This window comes from Chrysemys picta, chromosome 9, assembly GCF_011386835.1.
Source record: "Chrysemys picta bellii isolate R12L10 chromosome 9, ASM1138683v2, whole genome shotgun sequence".
In the NCBI taxonomy this organism is placed as follows: domain Eukaryota; kingdom Metazoa; phylum Chordata; order Testudines; family Emydidae; genus Chrysemys; species Chrysemys picta.
The window spans coordinates 73,222,017-73,242,027 of record NC_088799.1 but is presented as its reverse complement, the minus strand read 5'-3'; the positions used below and the strand labels follow the sequence as shown (position 1 = coordinate 73,242,027).

At 39.3% G+C, this 20,011-nt stretch overlaps 1 long non-coding RNA gene across 1 annotated transcript; it reads right to left on the bottom strand.

Moving 5' to 3' along the window:
• Positions 1 to 741: 741 nt before the first annotated feature.
• LOC101940694 (uncharacterized) lies at positions 742 to 4,977 on the bottom strand. Its single transcript, XR_255028.5, has 3 exons — positions 4,790 to 4,977; positions 2,788 to 3,006; positions 742 to 1,474 (listed from the first exon to the last, which is right to left on the bottom strand). It is a non-coding gene; the product is annotated as an uncharacterized LOC101940694 (long non-coding RNA).
• Positions 4,978 to 20,011: the final 15,034 nt, after the last annotated feature.

Sequence of the window (20,011 nt, the reverse complement as noted above, 5' to 3'; positions counted from 1 at the left end):
GTGGATCAACATGGGCGTTTCACGGACATTAATGCAGGCTTGTCTGGAAAGGTGCATGACGCATGCATCTTTCAGAACACCAGCCTGTTAAGGAAGCTGCAAGTTGGGACTTTCTTCCTGGACTAGAAGATTACCATAGGGGAAGTTGAAATGCTCTTTGTGATCCTTGGAGACCCCGCATACTCTTTAATACCCTGCTCATGAAACCATACACAGGGAGCCTTGACAGCAGTAAGGAGAAGTTCAACAACAGGCTGAGTCAATGCAGAATGACTGTTGAGTGTGCTTTTGGCCATTTAAAGGGCTGCTGGCACTGTCTGTATGGGAAGCTGGACCTGGCCAATGACAACATCCCTAAGGATGACTTGCATCTGAAGAAGTGAGGTTCTTACCCACGAAAGCTTATGCTCCAAATACTTCTGTTAGTCTCAAAGGTGCCACAGGACCCTCCGTTGCTTTTAACATCCCTACGGTTATAGCCGCGTGCTGTACCTTCCATGATATTTGTGAAGGGAAGGGTGAAAGCTTCACTCAGGCATGGACTGCTGGGGTTGAATGCTTGGAGGCTGAATTTGAACAGCCAGAGACCAGGGCTATTAGAGCAACCCAGCGTGGGGCTGTAAGGATTGGGGATGCCTTGAGGGAGCAATTAGATGCTGAAAGCCACCAGTAATTTTTGGTGCCCTGCACGGGAGTGAAGTGCAGTGGTTCCAATGCTAGTAGGCATCTGTGTTTGCTACGTATGATGCACTGACTAGCAGTGCCTGTTGCTTTCCAGGACTATGCTGTCTTTTACTTAATGTAATAAAGAATGTTTCCAAAAACAAAAACAAAATCATTTATTGAAAAGAAACACAACTGCTGGAGAAACACCACATCTGTGGTGTGTGGGTGGAGGGAAGGGGGCAGGGTGGGGAACAGAAAAATCACAGATTTATGTATGTCCTGTTATCATACTCAGCCATCCTGTCTGGAGTGCCGTGCAATGAGTGCTGCACTGCAGGCTGGCTAAAGTGCATGGTGATGGGGGTTGAGTGCAGTGGGTAAGGATTGTAGTTTGCAGGGCTGGGCAGTAAAGCTAAAGGTGTTGGAGGCAGCTGGTGGCAATAAGAAACCGGAAGTTGAGGTAAGTGGGTTGGCAGTGACATGGGGACACAAGGGAAAGAGTTTGGGGCTGCAGGGGTGGGGCGGGCGCAGGTCTGCTCCATATGCAGTGCTATGAGTGCCTACATCGAGTCCACTTGATGCTCCATAATGCTCAGAAGCTGTTCCATGGTTTGTTGCTGGTGATCCACATTCTCCAGGGGGACCCTCCTTTCGATCTCCTGCCACTCCTGTACTTTTTTATTTTCAGTAAGGGACTGCTGCATGACTTCATGCAGGAGCTCCTCCTTGCTTCTTTGCAGCCGCTTCCTGAGTCTTTGCAGTCTTTCGGCTGTTGATAACAAGGATGACTTGGATCTCAACATTGCATCTGTAAAGCCAAAATGCAACATTTAACAGAGGCAGCATTGTTAACACTAGACAGAGCAATGATTTGGCCGAACTTATAGACAAGGACAGCGCACACAATAGCACAAACTGCCTGTCCCAAGGCAAGCACACATAACCCATACGACCTCTGAAACGGTGAGTAACCACAGGGGTAAGGGAGACTCATTGTTCCAGGGTCGTACTGTTCTTTGGGGTCCTGTGCCTTGGGGAGAGCCAACAGCTGCAGAGGGCCCCTATAGTCATGGAACACTTTCCATGTTTTCCACAGGATGGGTTCATCCTGGAAGATATCTCGCTGCTGAGGGTGATCTGGGAAGCAAGGGAGGGTCTTCTGCAACAATGCGGTTTCTGACCTGGCCTGTGTCCCCCCGCCCGATACAGTACAGTGGCATGGATATGTTAGCCTTACTGGGACAAGGAGCACAGTAGCTCTGCCAAGGAACCTGCACAAGTGGATTGCCCAGCTTCTGCATGAGACCTTCGATGAGATCACTGAGGCCGATTACCACGATGTGAGAGAGCACATCAATGCCCTATTCTGCATCTAGGCATGCACGCAGCCCTAACCTTTCTTTCTGCATCCCTCCTTGCCCCAACAGCCTGCACCCAACAACTCCCTTCTCAAAATAAAAGCCGCTTACTGGGCACCCCATCTGCTATTTGTTCTTCCCCAAGCACCGTCCGCTGTGACTGGCTACCTTCCTCCTGGCTTGAAAACAGCTCCTGGCTGCATGCATCGAGGGATGCCATGCTTTTCCTTTGGCTCTGGTTCCCCTCCTCCTCAGCACCTCGCTCCCGCTTTCCTCCTCCTGCCTTGTTGTACTCTGGGCTGTCCCGGCCTTTGAAGTGTCCATGGTGCTCTTTGGAGTGGAAGTGGGGCTGCCTCCAAGTATCTCGTCCAGCTCTTTGTAGAACTGGAAGGACGTGGGAGCAGCACCAGAGCGGCAGTTTGCCTCCCACACTTTGTGGTAGGTGTTCCACATCTCCTTCACTTTAATCCTGCACTGCAGTGCATCCCAGTCATGGCCCCTTTCCATCCTGTCCCTTGATATCTACCCATAGGTATCGTAATTCCTACAGCTGGTGCACAGCTGGGACTGGACAGCTTCCTCCACCCAAACACTGATGAGGTCCAGCACCTCGCCATTGCTCCATACTGGGGATCACCTGGTGCGTGGAGGCATGGTCACCTGGAAAGATGCACTGAGAGCACTCCATGCCGAGCTGAGCAAACAGGAAGGGGACTTTCAAAATTCCCAGAGAATTTAAAGGGCGGGTCTGATGGTTGGTCACCTGTGGGCAGGGCAGAAGACTTCAAGATGATGACCAGAGTGGCTAGAACGGGCAGTGTGGGACACTTCCTTCAGGACGATCAGAGTGCATTAATAGACCAGGGTGTCCACTTTGTCACCGTGGTGCTCCAGACAGGTCGCAGCAAGCTGTATGCTTCTTGTGAAGGTGGTTTACCAGGAGTTCTCTAGCCACGGAGTCCGGGTGCTCGACGTGCCTTGCCTGTGTGGACAGCTCAGGAGTTAGGGCACCCGGGGCTGATTTAATGTGCTCTAACTTACAAGTGTAGCCAAGCCCTTAGATTAAAATAGCACCAATGACACAGCAACTCAACTTCTAATTTGGGTTAGCAGCTCAAGTGCAAGACTATAGGGGAATCTGGGGTTGAATTTGATCTATTCATCCAAGTTTCTTCACTGCTATTTTAACCCGCGTTAGCCAATGCAAGTTAGCTAACCCAAGTTAAGGACACACCTTTTTTTTGCAATGTAGACCTAACCTAAGAGGAAAAGCCCTCAGTCGGTAAGTCTCTAATGTTTTTTCGCTCCCTGCCCTCTGTAATTCAGAGATTTGTTTCATAACAACAATCTGTGCTACCACACAGTAACATCTATCATATGAATGAATAGAACATTGTATCAGAGGGGTAGCCGTGTTAGCCTGAATCTGTAAAAAGCAACAGAGGACCCTCTGTTGCTTAGAACATTGTAGTTAGATAATTTCCATGGCACATTCTCTAAAAAAGGTGCAATTCATACACCAACTATTGCAGACACAGTAAGCTATCAGAATACAGCTTTGCTAAGCCACTTGAACCAAGGTAAACCCACTAAACATCCCGATTAAACTATTCCAACTAAACACCCTGAATAATGTGCATTAACTAAGCATTATATATGTAAGTAAACCAGACCAAATCAAACTCATTTCCATGCCAGTTCACTTTTCCCCCCAAATTCTAATATCCTCATACAACCACAATCAGCATGGTAACTGAAAAACAAATACATTTGTCTTTGCCCTCTGTCAGGCTCTATATTCTAACATTGATCAGAACACCAAGTTACTTTGCAGCAATTTACAATTAATGTAACTTTTTAAAATTCAAACTTTTTCAACTACTTAAGCTGTTTCACATTTCCTGAGGAGGAGGAAAAATGTTAGTATAATTAGCACCAAAGCAGAATTTAGAGTATGAAAGTACAATATGAACAGTAAAAATTGTTCACATTTTCCATTTCATAGCATATTCACTGGGCCAGAGAGACTTCTTCTGTAGAAAAGGAGAAAGGCTACAGGAAAATCCTCTAGGCTTTTCTTCCATAATTCCTATGCATCCATTTCTAATCTCAGGGAGTAAAGGAGAGGAGGTGCACCTGGGGTATTTAGTGCACCCTTAGACTCTCTGTGGAAACCAATTTCTAGCGCCAAATGCTCAGGGTCAACTACACATGCTTTTCTCCCTCCTTCCATGGTGCTTCCTGTATTTCACTCCCCATTGCAGCAGCATCACTTGAGGGACTAAAAAGAACAAGAGTACTTGTGGCACCTTAGAGGCTGTAGCCCACGAAAGCTTATGCTCTAATAAATGTGTTAGTCTCTAAGGTGCCACAAGTACTCCTGTTCTTTTTGCGGATACAGACTAACACGGCTGCTACTCTGAAACTTGAGGGAGTGTTACTACTGCTATCCTTCTGTGCCTGTGCCCTTCCCAAACTAGTATATGGATGCAGTGAGGTGTGGAGGGAGAGTTAATGGTTCTGTGAAAAGTACCTACACCCCCAAGTGTATTTCAGTTAGAAAATGTACAATTTCCCAAGGGTAGCAGTCTATGGAGAGCAGCTGCTCATTGTTTCTGCCCAGTAGAATGCCTTGCATAATCTCTGGAGCTGACACCTTTTGGCACACTTGTTGAGGATTTTCTGTAAACTCTCTTGGATGAGGACAATGTAACAGGATGCTGTTGGAGGTTAGAAAACCATTAGCAATGAAGTAGGGAATATACCTGCAAAATGCAGAGGTCAGACTGATCATTCCAAGAGGTATTCCCCAGTCTTCTGAATCTATGGCAATCTTTGGTAAACATTAAGTAGTGTTTAGCTTGATGGTGACTAGCCAACATCATCACACCATTTATGGAATGCCTCATTTGATCTGAATGCCGCCGGCTTACATGCAGCTCTCCTCAGCAGCAGTTTACTATAATAAAATAAATGAAGGAAGCTTTATAATTACATCAGCATGATATAAACATTAATTGCAGTTCCCGGTGTGAACATAAATAAAAGCAACTGCTATTTATTAAATTAATCCCACTCAAAAGGAAAACAATCATAACTCATACAGGCTCTCACATGATTATTATTTGTTTACAGGGAGACAGCAGAGTTTAGTGTGATGAAGGATCACAGTTAATACAGAAGATACATATGCATAAAACCAATGCTTTGCATGCCACCTTTACTTCGCTACATACATGCGCTATACAGATGAATAGTCAACCACTACCAAGATATCCTCAGCCTACAGACATTCATAAAATGAAATTGTACTCAAAACTGATTAATGAAAAAAATCTCTTACAGAATGAGTATGAAGGAAATGGAATAGGGAAGGTGAGCCTGTAAATGACTATACTCAGCAATGTTTGATATTTTACTTCGTTAAACTATACACTTAGATTTGGGTTACCAGGGATTTTGTAAGTTTATTTTTACACCTTCTTTTTTTTTTTTAAAAAAGGACATTTTTTGAAAAGCTTAGTGGTACCTCTGATCAGCATTAACTGACTTAGCAATTGGGTATGACATTGGTCTCTACGTTTCTTTCAATATATAATTTGTTACAGTAATAAGCAAATTAGATTTCAATGTACTTTAGCCTGCCTTTGAGATAGATAGTTTTATCCAAAATTAAATGAGCTGTAACTCTCCATACTCATTTTCACTTACTTTTACCTAATACATTACAATTTCAATATTTTTAAATAATTAATTGGGGAACCAGGTGGCTCATGGAATTGGTTATGGAATATAGTTTCTTGTGCTTCTATAATACAGATTGAAATTAATCTCATGTTAATAGTGACCATAAATTGTGATGATGACTTGGTGCCCGTATGCAAAATGCATTTGCAGTCTCCACTGTTCTAATAGCACATTTTCCCCTTTTTCATTACTGGTCATATAGAAAGTGAAACAAAAGTCTGGTTGTGATACATGACTTTATTTTCAAAAAGATAGAAGTTTGATTAAATAGTGCAACATATTCAACTATCTATGGAACATGATAATACAAGAAATACTTTACAAATATCAGTTTGTAATTTACGGACAAATAACAAAGGCCAATTTATGCAATTCTTACGCAAACACCACTACCACAGGGGTTAATCCAAGTAAGGATTTAAAGATTTATGTTCATATTAAGTGAGATGAATTACACTAACATGTGACTAAGTGTACATATATTGTAATGTCTATGTATTTTGGATATTCAATTTAGCTATAGATCTATTATCACCTTAAGCATCTATACAAAACACAGAATCAATTATGAAAAACCAAATACAATTTCATTTAGGGGATGATTCTGCCTGGCCTTTACACACATGTGGATTGTAGGTGATTGTCCAAGGAGTCTTCACTCACCTTGCACAATCCACATAAAGCCAGGAAAAATTGCAGTGCCACACTTCTCCCTGGGGAAGTGCGGAGAGCGCATGAAAGGTACTGGTTAAGAGACAGAGCCATAGTTGTGGCATTCCATGCACTGGCCAGAGGAGTAGATTGGGCACAAAATGGAGGGCAAGCCATACCTCATACGATGGGGTGAAGATAGTAGAAGTGCTGTCTTGGCATGCTTGGGAGCTCTGGGAAACAAAGTGCTTCCTATTGCTACGCTCTGAAACCAACCCAGGGCTGTGCCTACCAGGCATGACTGATTGCTTCAGTAATCTCCACTTTGTATTTGTACCTTCTTGCTTTCTTTGACTAACTCCCTTTTGTTTCCTTCCTGAGCAATCCTGGTTACATGGATGCTATTACTGCCCTTTCCCCACAATACGCTCTGACACCTGCTTGCTATTCTTATCTGACTGTATTTGCATCTTAATAAATATCCAGTTAATTTTGCTTTTGCAAGGTACTTTGTTAATACTGATAAGGTAGTGGAATGTATGCTACCCTTCATCTCCCCTAATCTCTGTTGATCCAGCCTCCTTTTCTGTTTTTAGTGCCATTCTCTTTGTGAGTTCTATAATACCATCACCTGACATGAAGTATCAAAAATGTTACCAGAGGTAGAAAAGAAGGTTGAGCAAAAACAGGAGCATTAGTATTTAAGAGATTTTTTTTTCAGTTTGAAAAAAGTCCATACATTTTAAAAGCCAGTAAAATAGATATTTATTAGTCATTTTTTATTTACCAAAAAGCCTTATTTGTGAAGTCATCACTTAATGCAAAGTCTAAATGAAACAAAGAAATCCTGGTATTTAAGAAACAGTTTCAAAGAGACAGTGAGACACTCCTGGGATCAAGAATTTCCAAGTGGCTACAGCTGAGAGGACAAAACTTCCCTGGGGGATGTTTGAGAGTGACAGAGACAAAATTGTCTGGCTATGCCGAAAGAATGACAGGAGACATTAGATATGGGTTTAATCAATCTGCAACTTTATTATTAGATGTCTGTGACTCACCCAGCGGATAAAATGCGCAGTGCAGGTGAAAACCCCCACAATTCACCGCAGGGGTGGGGAGTGAGTACTTTTTTCAGCCCCCCACCCGCCCTTTCTGATTATGTCCCTCCAGCACACCCACTGCCGGGACCCTCCAATTCTAGGTGGGGAGCTTCCACCAGCTCCCCCCCTTTTCATCCAGGTCCCTTCAGCAATCCCCTTGTGGGGACCTTACCAATTCCAGCCAATGGGGGGGCGGGAGTGGAAAAGAGGAGGTCTTATGAACACAAACCCAGTAAACCTATACATAAAAAATAGTGGCAATGTGAAGAAAACACTCAAATTAACTCAATCAAACTAGAGCCCCCCACTTATAAAGCCTGTTCAGAATTAAGATGAAGGTATTTTAACTTCATTTTTTGTAGGGTGATATTGAAGATCAAAGGAAAGATTATTGTATTTTGAAGGAGATTCAGTGAGGAAAATTTTGGAAAATGACATGCTTTGGAGGTCAGGGGAGGGAGAGGGGAACAAACCATTAAGAACACTGATTTGGGCCAGATTTTCTCTTTTTTAAACTTTTATAAAGACAAATAAACTTCATAGGCTCAAGAAGCTCCAGAGCATAAATCTTCTATAGTGATAACATGCAATAACCATGCAATTATAATTAAAGGCATTTCAACGTTTATGTTCCCACATTAGATTAAACTTATTTTTAAAGCCATTACAATTTATGTATATATTTTCCCCTCATGGAATCACTGCAGGGCATAGTTTTGATGACATAACGGTTTATTTCTTATTGTAACATACCTTAACTGTAACATCAGATGAATTCCTAGGTTATAATATTTCCTTTTGGAATAATTACAACTGTTGTGCACATTTTTTTAACCTTTAAGTTACTGATACACCTTGCTCAACACCATCACTCCACCTTAACACTTTTTTGTTTAGGATTTTCTTTAATTTTTAAAAGCTATTATAAATTTCAAACACTGAACAAGAAACTCAAAAGAATTGTACTGATTCTAAAGATATGCAGTATCAAAATTAAAAAAAAAATAGATTACACTGTTAAAAATAGCCAGTTAACCAAATTCATCACTGGTTCACCAAAGCAATACATGCAGAGAGAGCACACTAGCCAATTAAATTTGGTTTATAGGTGCTTTGTATCACCAGAGCAGTGCAAAGCTGCCAAACCATACAATAGAACCTAAGAATTTACAGGATATAAGGGAAAAGATAACTGTGAAACAGACATGCCCAGGCAGGTGTATTATCTGTTCTGGCCATCTTCTGAATATTTCACTGAAGGTGGTTGTATACAGTCTCCACCGAAAGCTAAGAATTAATTGATTGTCAAGTTTATTGTGAGATGTTAATAGTTTAAGATATATTGAATGTAAAAAGTTAGGCTGCAAAACTGTTGAAGTGAGACTTGTCACCTGAAGTGAAGTGGGGTCTCAGGGTTAGCAATCAACATTAGAATAATTGACATCTGTAGAGCCAGCACTTTGTTTACTGTCTGGATCAGGTGCACGCTTGAGCACTGACAAAGACAAATGAATCCAAGGGAGTTCTCTGAAGAAGGGAAACCTGGGCTAAAAGACAATAGCTTGTAACTGTAAGAGCAGAAGAAATGGCCCAAGTTGTTATCTGTTACAAAGGAGAGAGTCTGCCAGTGGGGTGGTCTCATGAAAAGTAGATCCCAGCTTTCTGAACTGGACAAGTGCTGTAAGGATTGACCACTGAGTGAGAAATATCTTATTAGACAGGAAAGTAAGCTGTTAGCAAGTATAGGTCATAGTTTGTGTTTTATTTTATTTTTTTACCTCTAATCTTATGTTTCCAAGCCACTGTACCTTGCTTGCTTTTATTACAATCTGTATCTCAACTTCTGTTATTAAAGTTCAGTGTAGTTTTACCATAACATCTGAAAGTCTGTATCCTTATATTTATCCTTGTACAAAACTATTAAAGGATTTGGTACAAAGTATGCCTTGTGAGTTATTTGAAAACCTAATGTGATCATTATTGTCCTGTAAAATGTGTGGCAACACTGTAGATAAAGATTCTACTGTATATTATTACTGAGGCATTCCAAGTTTAGAAAAGAAGGCACAAACTAGTTCCTCAAAGAAAAAAGGCAAACAGACATCTCAGCCAGGTGTCAACAAAATCAAATGGACTATCACCTGGTTAAGCTGCCATTCTTTGGCAGAAAAAAGCTTGTGAGCAAGAAATATACATCTTGGCAAAGAAACAGCTGGAAGTTCCCATCCCACAGACTGTCTCCTCAACCCCAGGTGGAGATGATTCTCAAAGAGGATGAAAAGATATAAAAATGGGTAAGAGATGCCCCAAATGATCTCTCCCTTCATCTCTACTCATGAAATCAACACCGCCTGAAGGACAAGGAAATCAACATTGAACTCGGGGAGCGGTCTGGCTGAAACCTTTGCTTAGAATTAATTTAGCTTGTTAAGTTCAGTATTAGATGCATATTACCTTTTATTCACTTGTAACTAATTATGACTTTTGTGCCTCATTACTTATAATCACTTAAAATCTATCTTTCTGTAATTAAACAAACTTGTTTTATCTAAACCCAGTGTGTTTGGGAAAATACACTTGAGATAAGATTTGTGCATATCATTTTGTATTTTAGAAATGACAGACTTTATATATGCTTGTACTGTCCGGGAGGGTACTGGGCAGTACAAGACACACATTTCTGGGGGAAGTCTGGGACTGGGAATTTGCTGGTGTTTATCTGTAAAGTAATTCATCAGTGACTGGCTATAGCACTGATACAGTATAGCTAGGAGTGATTTACATGATGGAGGCTGTGTGTTGGCTGATCAGGAGTGGTTGCTCTCATAGCAAAACAATGTAAAAAACATCCCACGTTGGAGAATTGAAGGGACACAGCTTTCAACAGTCCAGGTTGTACCCCCTAGGTAATGTCACAATGCCTTGTGCTAGGAAGAGTGGTGAACTGGGGTGCACTGCATCCCTGGAGGCAGTGGATCAGTGTACATTACAGGTGTCCAGAAGACAAGGGACTGGGCACTCATGTGTAACAAAGTGGGGTATGTAGATTGCTAGCCTGCATTGGGAAAGAGCAGAGTCTTTGGAACATGGAGTGCTTGTGTTGCCAACTGCCAGTAATTGGGGTGGCTTTCCCCCTGGTGATTGTAGACATGCCTCTGCTATGTAGAACATGGCAATGGTTCACCCCAAACTCCTTGGATAACCCCAAAAAGTGTCATAGTAATCAACTAATAAACAAGCCTGCCTGTCACAGACAACTTGGGTAGACCTGGCTGCTCTAGAGACAGATGCCTCAAAGTCATGCTAAGGCACTTAATCTGAATATCAAAGAGAAAGTGGGCAATGAGACTTGGCAGAGGTCCCACTAAACAGAAAGTATTTAGAGCTGCTCAGAGTCTGGACATCTTTAAGGACAATATGCACCCATTGTCAGTACACCTATTTTTGCCTCTTTCTGATTACATAACTAAACATACCTTTGTTTAAACACAGGTACATTTCCACTGATGTGCTTCTCTTCCAGGAAGAGATGGCATCAAAGAACCCACTTCATTAACTGAAACAATATAATGGGTTTTACACATACACATCTCACTTGTGAACTTGACATATTAACTCTTGTTCTGGACTCTGTCTAGTTCTGCGCCCAGGATTTTTAAGCTTTCAAAAAGTGTGTGTGTAGATATGTGTGTACACCCATTTATTTCTATTCATATTACTGTTAAATCTATTTGTGGCTTTTTTAAACCATGTTTCTTGAAACCTCTTTCTAGCTCACAGGGATATTTAAGATTTATTTATTTTACTGACATCACAGTCTTTCACATAATTGTGTCTGGTTCAAAATTGGTTAGCTACTGATACAACTAATCTGCAAGAGCATGAGCTTTTTGAAGTGAAAGTCACAGAACACTCAACAGATGACTGTGCAATGATGTGTCATTACTTCCCTACCAAAACAACAACAACAAATATCTGTTCTTAATATTTAAATGAAAAGTCAGTCTGCTCAGCAACATTTAGGGAAACTCTCTGTAAGCATCTACCACCTTCAAGTTAAGGTTATGTTAGAGAAAATGAATCATCATTATGTAGTCTTCTGCTAGGACAGGGGTAGGCAACCTATGGCACGCATGCCGAAGGCGGCAGGCTAGCTGATTTTCAGTAGCAATCACACTGCCCGGGTCCTGGCCACCGGTCCGGGGGAGTCTGCATTTTAATTTAATTTTAAATGAAGCTTCTTAAACATTTTAAAAAACTTATATACTTTACATACAACAATAGTTTAGTTATATATTATAGACTTATAGAAAGAGACCTTCTAAAAATGTTAACATGTATTACTGGCACGCGAAACCTTAAATTAGAGTGAATAAATGAAGACTCAGCACACCACTTCTGAAAGGTTGCCGACCCCTGTGCTAGGACCTCCTATGACCGCAATATAATGGACACAATGTAGCTTTGCTGCATTAATTTTCTCTGAAATTCAGACTAGTCTATCAGAAAACTTTAAGAAGCAGGACAAGGTAACGTAAAAGCCTCACTAAATCCCTTTGAGATAAAGATGTTTCTGAAAGGATTAAAAAATATGAATTACAGCCCTTTTTCCTAAGAGTCCCTCCAGTTAAAGAATATGGATTTACCTAAAAAATCAAGAACAAAACCCCCTGAAATGCACCAGGCTTTGATTCATGATGAATAAATGAAAGATAAATAACAGCTAAAACATATTTATTTCTGATGTTTAGGTACATCTTCCATAAAATACTGGAATAACCTCAGTAGTTCAGGTTATACAATGTTTCTGACATGCATTCATCTTTGACAGACAGAATCTGCAGGTCTTATTATCAACTTAAAGTTCTTTTAAGTTCTGGAAAAAAAATCAGAAAGATAAGCTTTTAGAAAGGATCTAAATCCATTTGGGGGATTTCTTGAATCGGATTCCTCTTGGATCAAAATTTCTGTCATTCATATTTGATTCCTACTTAGCTACAATGCTTAGATGGAAAGATGACCTCCATTAATTCTACAGTATATCTTTTTGTAAGCATAACTGAAGTCATGTCATCTAAACTTTTGAAGTTTATTAAATTGGGAGATAATGCAATGGACAATTCTCTCTGATGTATTTCTGTTGTAAAAAAAGAATTTAATTTTATTATCCCTTAAAAAATTGTATACAACAAAAGAACTCATTACAGCTGTGCTACAGCTCAAAGTAATTTATTTATTTATGTTCTTTGTGGGTCTCCCCTCCCCCCCAAAATCAAATTCCTGACAGAATTTAAGTATATATATCTAAACCAAGAAAATGCACACTGCATGCAGCTTGCACACTGAAGTGAAAAATCTCAGAAGTCAGAACCACTGCTTTCCAGCCAACCTCGATGCTCACCAGAACTGAGTAAAGGACCCTTTTCTATACGTTTATAACATATCACCTGTCTTATGAGCTTAATTCACAGTAGGCTTGCTAAACAATGATTTTTCCTTGATCTCATAAGAAATGTATTTCAAAACACCAGCTAAGCTGACCTTCTAAAAATTAATAAGTAATTTTGAAATATCTGTTATTAAAAACAAAGGCAATGCCTTTATTATAGTACCACAGCAAGTTTAATATAACATCACAGTAGTGACATAGGTTAATGGGACCTTTACTGAGAGATTGCATTCAACCATTAATGCTTCATGATTCAAATAATCACATTTACTTCTTCTAATGGAAATAGCAGCTCATGGTAACTCGTTCTGGATGCAAGATCCCATAAGGGGTTATCTATTTTTGCATATCACTACCTTATATTACATTTTTTATTGGAAAAACAGTACTCAAACAATTTGGATAACCATTTCCCACCATCTTAGTAGCCATGTCATTACTTGGTTGTACATTTTTTCTAGTACTTAAATTTGTAGTTGTGTTGATAAGAACAGTAAGAATGACGGGTGCATAGGGTGTGTACCTCAGGGTTCCATTTACTGGGCCATGACAGTGTTTCCACCATTAATTTAATAGTATTCCCAGATAGCATGTGCCAGATCAATGTGTCGATGAGCCATAGTATCCTTAAACTTTCACAGCTGCTAGCTAGAAATCTAGACCCAAAACCTGAATGTTAATTTTTTCCCCAAACAATTTAAGCATTACTTATGCGTGCAGTTCAAGAGATCTGATTTTCTACTTATGACATTTTGCAAACACTTTTTTTTCACATATCATATGCCATTTTACCAAATAATTGTGGAAATAATTCAACATGTAGAACAGGGGTCAGCAACCTTTCAGAAGTGGTGTGCCGAGTCTTAATTTAGTCACTCTAATTTGCGTGCCAGTAACAGTTTAACGTTTTTAGAAGGTCTCTTTCTAGAAGTCTATAATATATAACTAAACTAGTAAAGTAAAGTAAAGTAAATAAGGTTTTTAAAATGTTTAAGAAGCTTCATTTAAAATTAAATTAAAATGCAGAGCCCCCCAGACCAGTAGCCAGGACCTGGGCAGTGTGAGCGCCACTGAAAACCAGCTCGCATGCCGCCTTTGGCATGCGTTCCATAGGTTGCCTACCCCGATGTAGAATGATTCAACAGTCAAAACTGTATAAACATTAAGAGTTTTTCTATCATGTCTAATTATTTCATTTAACCACATTTTAAGAAACATAACCAGCACCACTTTAAACCATTCCCTTTGTCATGTGTCGGTTAAGAGTAACTACAGTTTATATACTGTTGGCATTTTCATGTCTCTCTTGAGGTGAGTAGTAAAGCAATGTTATTACAATTGTTTCACCGATGGGAAGGAATTATTGCCTTTACCTTTATCATCTCCTACATTACTCCTATGTGAAATAAGCAATAGAAGGGGGCTGTAAAAAGTTAGATACCTCAATTTTTGAACCAGCTTGAATTTACATGCGTAAAAGGACATCAGTAATTTTCTCACATTTACCTAATCTTCCTTGATGGATTCAGGCCATGCTTTTCATTTACTCCAGATGCGATAACCAAACTGTCAGCTATGTTTCAGCTTTTCTTTTAATCTTTCCCTGGAGCCAATAATAAAAGATTAGTAATTGACAGTGGTTGCTAGGCTAAGGGTAATGCTTATTTAAAACATGGGAAGCCAGGGCTGTATTCTTTGAAGGGATAATTTGTGGGAGTCCAGAAAATTGGATTACTTTGTTATCTGTTGTGTAAATGACAAAGATATTCAGTGTCCTTAAAATGTCAAGGAAACTTTAATTAAAAATGTACTACCTAATTTTTTTGAGGGGGGAAGGGAAGTGTTGAGACAATTTTACATACTCCACAAGGCAACAAGAGACTGTGATGGAAGTTATTAAAAAACAAAGATGAAGATGGCAATGTTATGTTGTATAAACATACAATGCCCACAATACATCTTTCATGCCAATGGGAAAAAATCTACACTTAATAAAAATGTCTATTTTACTGGGAAAATAAATGTAGCAATGTAATTCATTAATGTTTTAGCACCAGTGAAGTTACCATCTAAACTTTAAAGAAGGAAGGGGTGCTATTAATAAAATGTATATAACAACTAGCTTTCTTTGGGAGGGAAGACAGATGTAAGAAATTTATCTAGGGTAAAATTCACAAGGTCTATGAACCTCTGTATTGCATTAAGGTTCTCTACAGAGGGGTAAATATCAACTTTACTGTACAACCACTTTGTTATGCAGCTGAGATTCCCACAAACATCCTCTAAAATAAAAATAGAGCTATTTCTAAATCTATATGCAGAACAGATTAATGTTTCCCCTAGAAGTGAGGCATACATTTTGGTCCAGATACTGTGCTCAGCAGAATAGCTATGCTTGATTCCACTACTGCACAGACTAGTACCCAGGGGCCTACCTTGTTCAACTAGGCAAACACTTCTACAGCAGAGTACAGATGTTCAAGGGAATACAAAGTGATTCCCCACTAGAGAAATGTGCAGCAAAATATTTTGGTGGGTGTGTATATATGTGGAAAATGGGACCATTCCATTTGCAGATGTAACAGATATAAGGATTCAGATTAATAGAACTATTCTGTAATCGAATGCAACATCATCAACATGAGTGTGAAAAAGGTCCGACAGCACTACTAGTTTTTCTTCTGTGCAGTCTGCCTGCTAAATGTAAGTTCAGACATATTGAGACTTTTGATCTTGCTGACTCTGTCTCTCTCTCCTTATTAAGTCAATTTGGGGGAACCAAGGCATCAGCTCATCTGATTAGCACCCAATGACCCACAACTTTGTCTAATGTAAACAAGATTTTTATACCTTTTTTTAACCTAAAAAGCTGCACCAGTTTAAATCAGGTGTGTTAAAGTGATTTATTTAAACCAGTGGCTCTCAAACTTTTCTATTGGTGACCCCTTTCACATAGCAAGACTCTGAGTGTGACCCCCCTTATAAATTAAAAACACTTTTTAAAAATATATTTAACAGATTTATAAATGCTGGAGGCAAAGTGGGGTTTGGGGTGGAGGTTGACAGCTCGCACCCCCCCCATGTAATAACCTCATGACCCCCTGAGGGGTCCCAACCCCCAGTTTGAGTACCCCTGATTTAAACCAGTGCAACTTTCCTTGTGGACACACATTGGTTAAAACTGGTATATATAAATCTGCCTTGTGTATGTGGGCACTTCCACCTTTAAAGAAACAATTTGTTTTTTTCTAGAAGTGGAGGTCAGGCAAGATCCCAGTGGCCTAGAAAGGAGGACATTGAATGTATCATTTAAAAAATCCCCTAATTCTGTCAGCCTAGTTTCCACAAACTTTTCTGACACTCTTCTTGAAAGAATATGCATCATCCCCCCATTTATTGTAGTTACATCATCCATCATGGTTCAGAAATAATACCGTTTCAATTAAGGTGACTAGTCTCAATGGTAATAATGAAAAGCAAATAGATGCAGCCATCACAGCATGTGAACATTTCATAGCCAGATCATTTCAACAATTATGAATGAATGGACATATATGAAAAAATAAATGTTTTTGTAAACAACATATGGGGACAAAATGAGTTTTAAAAAGTGAAAACATAAGGAAAAGCAGTGAATGGGAAATATGATTATACCATAACAATGAGAGATAATTTTGAGAAATTGTATTGCACATCTGTAATTTAAAAACTTAATTGTGCACCTAAACTGTATGGAAAATTACTGTGTTTATATGCTCAATGACTAGACACAAAATAGACGTGCATTTTCACACACATTTTGCCTTTGCACTTAGGCATGTATTTTTCTTTACACATATAGCACATATCAAGAAGGCAAGCCAGGAAGAAGATTGGAGTTCAAGAACTCCAAGAAGATAGTGACAGTTGAATTTGATTTTGCGGAGCGCTTGAATTAAATAAGTACTTTGCCTCAGTATTCATGAGAGAATCTGAAGGTCATATTCTCAAGATTATGATAAATTTTCCTGGGGCAGGTAAGTGAAACTATAAAAAGCTTTATGATCATACTTCAGCAGATAGTTTAAAAATTAGAACACAAAAGTGGAATAAAAACTAGGCCAAAATGATATACGACTTAGGTTTCTCAAAGAAAGGAAGCAGGAAAGCCAGCACTAGAGACTTTCATAGTAACTGGTTTTCTAAATGTCTTGAGTTGTGTGGGAAATATTGGTTGTCAATCAAAAACAAGAGTGACAATTTAGAAATTCAATTTGAAAAAATTATACTTCAGAGTCCTCTACTGCAACATAAGTACTCATTTTAGAATGTCAGTGTTACACACACACACACACACACACACACACACACACACACACGTATATATGTACATAGGCAGGCTTTGGAAATGGTGTAACTGAAAACTTTCAGCAAATTTATAAGCAAATTTGGTGCTCCTTTGTTTTGGTGGATCTGGGGTTCACCTTTAATTATCACCTGACAGTTTACAATATTTCTTGATTAAAAGATGTCTGAAGAATCTACCTGAGTTTTTTTGAGTGCATCACTAATTTGGAAGACAGGGAAAGAGGAGTAGATCATAACTTGGTGATTTTAGAATATTATTATATAAAATAGAAGAAACAGATTTTTAAGAACAAGCATTCCTTTTTGAACTACAGTTACTGACCCTGTTAATAATGCATGCAAACTGGACTCTCAATTTTGAATTTATCAGGCCCAAAGAGTCAGTAAGCAATAGATATGAAACTTCTTATCTTTCTAGGTATGCTTGATCAAATATACTTGTATAACCTGGAACAGCCACCTCACTATAAGCATTAGTAGAGAACGGTACATAAATCAGATGTATTCCAGTCCATATTTTATTGGATCAGTTGATTCACCAAAGGCTGCTGGTGCAATGTGCCAATCTGTTCTCTTTTTCCCTAGCCACTCTGTTGCCCTAGTGGCTGATCTCACATGCAGAAGCAGCAGAGCAGCTGGGGAAGAGACAGACCGTAACAGTCCAGAGGTCTTTTAAGGAACAGAGCAGCAGGTCACGGATACTGGTTTCAGTGAGTGACTGTGTGAGTGACGTGGAATCCATGTGTCACACAGCGAAACCTTGAGACTTGGCAGGCCTGAAGGGGACTAGGCAGGTTATCGTTGTGGTATGAGATAGCATGGAAAGGAACAGAATGCTCCCAACAATAGTTTGAAAAGCTAAGCAAGAAGTCAAAGATTAAGGAAAGAAACTTGCCTATGTACCATAAGTATTCGGACAATTATTTTGCACAAGAGTAATTGAAAATGGAACAAAACTCTAATGTCAGCATTAAAAACAATCGGTATATGCCAGTTCAAGAATGGACAAGGCAAACTTCATTTTCTTAACACTAGTCAACATTCTGGAAATAATTGCATTAAATCAATTGAAATACAGATGTTTTTGTTAACTACAGAACCTCAACTTGTCACCATTTAAAATTAAAACAAAAATCTGCTACAACTCCATTTTTTCCTTCAGGAAGTCCTATTGGGGAAGAACATCAGGGCCCAGAGTGCAATGGCTCAATAGGGCCTTAGATGATACATTCATTTCACCAACACACTTCCAGTTTTTCCCACCCAAACAAATATAAAGGAAATCATTGTATTAAGGGCTGTGAAATACTAGTGTGATTGTAACTGGCCTGCAAATTACTCTAAAGGACTGCACATGATAAAACAAACCCTTGCTAGGCTAAAATTAAATTCATATCTTTTCCCATGCCCCAAATGACACTGAACACATATTATATCCCTTCGGTTAAAAAATAAAAGTAAAAATGAAAATCATCAGGAAAGATGTACCTGTAAGACTTACATTAAATTATCTGGGGACAAAAGCAAATTCAGAATATTTACTGTTCCCATAGCAATCTGAAAAAATACCAAAAAATAAACTTTTAGTGGTATAGTTCCATTGTGTAATTTACAAAAGTTTCAGGGTCTGACATTTCAGAGTTCTACTTTAGAATATCAACAGTCCCTTTCATATATGAATCTTCATCAATAACTTAGTTCACCTTCACCACTGGTGTAGTTAATAGAGAACACAGTTTCCCCATGGGGTGCATAGGAAAGATCTTAAGGGTGGTCCATCTTAGGTGTAAATGACAGCATCTCTGTTGGAATAGCTTCTTTTGTACATCACACATGGTAAAACAAAACAAAGATATGCACATATTTGTTTGATCATGTCAAGTTTCTACTAGTAGCCCTTCCAAACCTAAATGGGAACCCTCTGTGTTGCCCTTTGATACTGTTCCACAGATCTTCAAACCCACTGAGCTCTCCTTCAAGCAAACTGGGTGTAAAAGTCTGATACTAGGCCAGATCCAAAGGACAATGGGCTAGGCTAATATGTATTCTTCCAGACATCAATGCTGTCTCAGGAGTATCAAAGAGGAAGTGCTATGTAGAAGTCCACTCTCTGCTGAGTACCAAAGATACTAGGAGATCCCTATCTAGTCTTAAATCTGAACATGGTTCAATTTCTTTGTAATACACAGGAAATTGAAGAATTCTCAGGGAGCCTGCCCAGGGATAACCCAGGGTTCTCTTAGGCATAGTCCATTCCGGACTGGTGAACTCCTTGCGTCTTACTAAGTATATTGGCTTTCTGTGAAGGTGATGACCATTCTGGAATTCTGACCCAAGCATTAAGATTTATTACCTCTGGTTAATTGAAATAATGGTTTCAGAGTTCTGTTTTTTGAGTTAGTTCAAGCTGAGGAAGCTCTGACTGTGGCTGTGAATCATATATTTAGAGGGATCACTCCAGAGAATCTTCTGTACCATGGTACTGTACAACTAATGTGTGATACGAGATATTTTGCATACTAAAATATTGCCTTGAGGTTAGAGAGAGAAAGAAAAGCTGTCATATAATCTTGTTCCCTCTTTTGATATCGGCCACTAGAGAATGTAAAGGGATACAAGTAGATATTTACTCAATTTTAAAAAAAATGAGTTTAAATTATCTCAAATGTATTTACTTAGTATCTGTCTACATC